The 5,000-nt window shown below is 50.8% G+C and overlaps 2 non-coding genes across 2 annotated transcripts; both read right to left on the bottom strand.

The window, feature by feature from the left end:
- Positions 1-1,225: 1,225 nt before the first annotated feature.
- Positions 1,226-1,297, bottom strand: trnaq-uug (transfer RNA glutamine (anticodon UUG)). Its single transcript has one exon. It is a non-coding gene; the product is annotated as a tRNA-Gln (tRNA).
- A 1,730-nt stretch (positions 1,298-3,027) lies between these two features.
- Positions 3,028-3,099, bottom strand: trnap-ugg (transfer RNA proline (anticodon UGG)). The gene has a single exon. It is a non-coding gene; the product is annotated as a tRNA-Pro (tRNA).
- Between the last annotated feature and the right edge of the window lie 1,901 nt (positions 3,100-5,000).

The raw sequence follows: 5,000 nt of genomic DNA, 5'->3' as shown, positions 1-5,000 counted from the left end.
GGGGAAGGCACAAAGTCCAGTCCCCAACCCCAGTTCACCCATAGTCGGGCCTATTGAGGCCTCCACAGTTGCTTCTACAGAGGCCCGATGTTCCAGGCCGTTCTCGCCGGGTGATGTTGCTCCAGCGTCGGGAGAGTCCTCTCAGCGGCCTGGGACACCCTGGAACGGCCGCTTCCGTACTGGAGGCCACGGCTTCCAAAGCCAACAAGAAGATGTGGTGTGATGGGTGATGGGGGGTCCTTGATAATGGAGATAGCTCTGCTGATGCTCCGTTTCTTATAGATCTCCATCAGGAAAGGGAGTGGAGCACCAATGATCCTGCTGGCTGTCTTCACGATCCTGTTGAGTTGGTTTTGCTCATAAGCCTCGCAGCTCCCAAACCCTGTAGAAGGTCCTTAGATGAACAGTAGCTTTTCTCAGTCTCCGGAGGGGGTGGAGCCGCTGCTGAGCTCTTATGATCACTGCTGTGATGTTGGTCGTAGAGGTCAGGCCATCCGCCAGGTGGAGTCCCAAGAACTTCACACTGCTGACCTGTCAGTACGGAGTTTGCACGTTCTCCCTGTGACCTGCGTGGGTTTTCTCCGAGATCTTCGCTTTCCTCCCACACTCCAAAGATGTGCAGGTATCAAATTTCAAATTCAAATTTCAAATTTATTTTGTCACATACACCTAGGTGTAGTGAAATTCTTTTTGCCATGCAGCACATTAAAAAAGAATACAACATGACAGTAATAGATAGTTTCAACATCAAAACATCCCCCCACAATGGTTCCCATTGTGGGGAAAGGCACAAAGTCCAGTCCCATCCCCATGTCCACCCATAGTCGGGCCTCCTTACTTGAGACCGTGGCTTCCGGAGCCGACAGGGCCGCGCCGAATGGAGCTCAACTGGCGATATCATCAGGAGATCCCAGGCTCCCGATGGAAAGTTCAGCGCCGCCGCCCGCAGCCGCTCCACAGACCCGCAGCTCCGCAACGGATCCAGCTCCAGTTACCGGAGTTTCAGCGAAGTCACCGCCAGCCCCGCAATGGCGCTCCCTAACACCAGGTTAATTGGCTTGGTAAATGTAAAAATTGTCCCTAGTGGGTAAATGATAGTGTTAATGTGCAGGGGTCACTGGTCGGCGAGGACCCAGTGGTCCGAAAGGGCCTGTTTCTGCACTGTATCTTTAAACTAAACTAAGCTAAGCTAGACTAAACTAAACTCAACTCTGCTCCACTATTAAGGCTCCACCGAGATTCGAACTCGGATCGCTGGATTCAAAGTCCAGAGTGCTAACCATTACACCACGGAACCTGCACACTCTCCCCTCAGTCCTATCTCTTCTCTCCGTCTCCCTGCCATCAGAACCTCTCGTTTGCTCGAGCCGGCTGCCTGCCCCTTTTCCAGGGTTTTGTCTGCACCCGGGTGGTGTTAGGGAGGGACTAGGCGCTATGCAGGGGGATATCCGGGACCGCAGGGCGCTGCGGGAGATGGAATGCATCTTGGAGACAAGGATTGTAACATAGCTGCATAGTAGTTCATTTAGTATATTTGTATGCCGTGTATTAAGATAGACAAAAGTGCTGGAGAAACTCAGCGGGTGCAGCAGCATCTATGGAGCGAAGGAAATAGGCAACGTTTTGGGCCGAACCCTTCTTCAGACTGAGGGTGGTGGGCGCTGGTTTTGTTTTATTGTACTGTAAATATTATTTTTAATAATTGAATCGTTTTTTTGATTTAAAAAAGAAATCAAAACCTCTCGTTCCAGCTGGAGGGGCTTGGGGCCAAGGACTAATGAACCAGCTCAGCCAAGAAGGGAATAGAAACATAGAAACATAGAAAATAGGTGCAGGAGTAGGCCATTCGGCCCTTCGAGCCTGCACCGCCATTCAATATGATCATGACTGATCATCCAACTCAGTATCCTGTACCTGCCTTCTCTCCATACCCCCTGATCCCTTTAGCCACAAGGGCCACATCTAACTCCTTCTTAAATATAGCCATTGAACTGGCCTCAACTTCCTTCTGTGGCAGAGAATTCCAGAGATTCACCACTCTCTGTGTGAAAAATGTTTTTCTCATCTCAGTCCTAAAGGATTTGCCCCTTTATCCTTAAACTCTGACCCCTTGTCCTGGACTTCCCCAACATCGGGAACAATCTTCCTGCACCTAGCCTATCCAACACCTTAAGAATTTTGTAAGTTTCTATAAGATCCCCCCTCAATCTTCTAAATTCTAGCGAGTACAAGCCGAGTCTACCCAGTCTTAAGAATTTTGGGTACACTAAAACGCTGGAGAAACTCAGCGCACGCAGCAGCATCTATGGAGCAAAGGAAATAGGCAACGTTTCGGGCCGAGACCCTTCTTCACACAATTTTGGAAGTTTCTATAAGATCCCCCCTCAATCTTCGAAATTCTAGCAAGTACAAGCCGAGTCTATCCAGTCTTTCTTCATATGAAAGTCCTGACATCCCAGGAATCAGTCCGGTGAACCTTCTCTGAACTCCCTCTATGGCAAGAATGTCCTTCCTCAGATTAGGAGACCAAAACTGTACGCAATACTCCAGGTGTGGTCTCACCAAGACCCTGTACAACTGCAGTAGAACCTCCCTGCTCCTATACTCAAACTATAGTCAAAGTGTTTAGCTTTCACATCACAGCTTAATTAAAATAGCTAAAACTAACACACTGTTGAAAAGCAGGTTTCCTTATCGATTGAAGGGGGATAGATTTAGTCTTAGTGCAGAGATACAGCTTGGGAATGGGCTCTTCAAGTCCACACCGACCAACCGGTGATCCCCGCACATTAACACTATCCTACAAACACTAAGGACAATTTACACATACACTAAGCCAATTAACCAACAAGCATGTTCATCTTTGGAGTGTGGGAGGAAAACGAATATCTCGGAGAAAACCCACGCAGTCATGGGGAGAGCATACAAACTCCATACGGACAGCACCCGTAGTTGGGATTGAACCCGGGTCTCCGGCGCTGCAAGTGCTGTAAGGCAGCAACTCTACTGCTGCACCACCCTTAAAGAGGGCTCGTCCGGGATTTGAACCCGGGACCTCTCGCACCCAAAGCGAGAATCATACCCCTAGACCAACAAGCCGTTGTTAAAAGGCTGTTGACCCGAAACGTCAGCCATTCCTTCTCTCCAGAGATGCTGCCTGTCCAGCATTTTGTGTCCATATGTTGCAAGTCTACCGATTACTGCTGATCTTGGTCACTGTGTTGAGCAGGCAAATCTCCAGAAAGGTAACAAACGGCCTTTTTTAATAAGTAGATCCCATCAATCCTCCGTATAGGGACATTGACATTTATGGTATCATTTTGTTATATATCCTTATATCTAATTTTCAAAACAGGAAATGGAAGGTTAAAGTTAACTCTGGGGAAAGGTAAACATTGAAGGTTACAGAGAAGGTACACAAAAATGCTGGAGAATCTCAACGGGTGCAGCAGCATCTATGGAGCGAAGGAAATAGGCAACGTTTCGGGCCGAAACCCTTCTTCAGACTGATGGGGGGTGGTGGGGAGAAGAAAGGTAAAAGGAGGAGGAGGAGCGCAAGGGCTGAGGAATGGGAGGAGACAGCCCGAGGGCTGAGGAAGGGGAGGAGGCAGCAAGGGCTATCAAAATTGGGAGAATTCAATGTTCATGCCCGCAGGATGCAGACTCCCCAAGCGGAATATGAGGTGCTGTTCCTCCAATTTCCGGTGTTGCTCACTCTGGCCATGGAGGAGACCCAGGACAGAGAGGTCGGACGGGGAATTGGAGGGGGAGTTGAAGTACTGAGCCACCGGGAGGTCAGGTCTTGCGGACCGAGCGGAGGTGTTCGGCGAAACAATCGCCAAGCCTCCGCTTAGTCTCACCGATGTAGATCAGCTGACACCTAGAGCAGCGGATGCAATAGATGAGGTTGGAGGAGATGCAGGTGAACCTCTGTCACACCTGGAACGACTGCTTGGGTCCTTGAATGGAGTCGAGGGGGGATGTAAAGGGACGTGTGTTGCATCTCTTGCGGTTGCAACGGAAAGTGCCCGGGAGGGGGTGGTACTGGAGGGAAGGGAAGAATTGACCAGGAATTATGGAGGGGCCGGTCTTTGTGGAAGGCAGACATGGGGGGAGATGGGAAGATGTGGTGAGTGGTGGGGTCATGTTGGAGGTGGCGAAACTGACGGAGGATTACTTGTTGTATGTGACAGCTGGTGGGGTGAAAGGTGAGGACTAGGGGGACTCTGCCCTTGTTACGAGTGGGGAGAGAGAGCAGTGTTGTGGGGAATGGGACATGATGTTACAGTTGTACAAGACGTTGGTGAGGCCACATTTGGACTATTATGTTCAGTTCTCCTCTCTTCCTTCCCTCTTCCCCTTCTCCCCTTCTCTCATCTCCTCTCCTCGCCCTCTTTTGTCTCCTTTTCATCTCTAGGCTTCCCCCCCCCCCTTCCCCATCTGCCAAACACAGTTGTACAAAACGATGGCGAGGCCACATTTACACGATTGTGTTCAGTTCTTCTTTCCTCTCCCTTCCTTCTCCCCCCTCCTCCCCCTCCTCTCCTCTCCCCCTCTCTCCTCTTCACTCTTCTCCTCACCCCTCCCCTCCTTTCCTTCCTCTCCTCTCCCCACTTCCTCTCCTCACCTCTTCTCTCCTCCCTCTCCTAACCTCCCATCTCCTCTCCCTTCATATCCCCTCCTCTCTCCCCCTTTCCTCTCCTCTCCTCACCTCTCCTCACCTCTTCTCTCATCACCTCCTCTCCTTTCCACTCCTCCTCTCCTCTCCCTCTCCCTTCGCTCCTCTCCTCTCCTCCCCCTCTCTCTCCTCTCCTCTCCTCTCCTCTCCTCTCCTCTCCTATCGTCTCCTCTCCTCTATTCTCGTCTCCTCTCCTCTCCTCTCCCCCACTCTTCTGCTCTCCCCTCTCCTCTCCTCCCCTCTCCTCTCTACTCTCTTCCCCTCCCCTCATATTTCCTCCTCTCCTCTCCTCTCCTCTCCTCTCCTCTCCTCTCCTCTCCTC

The sequence above is a fragment of the Leucoraja erinacea genome, unplaced genomic scaffold, assembly GCF_028641065.1.
Source record: "Leucoraja erinacea ecotype New England unplaced genomic scaffold, Leri_hhj_1 Leri_119S, whole genome shotgun sequence".
In the NCBI taxonomy this organism is placed as follows: Eukaryota; Metazoa; Chordata; class Chondrichthyes; order Rajiformes; family Rajidae; genus Leucoraja; species Leucoraja erinaceus.
Note: the sequence above shows the minus strand (reverse complement) of the source record. Positions and strands in the feature narration are given on the sequence as shown.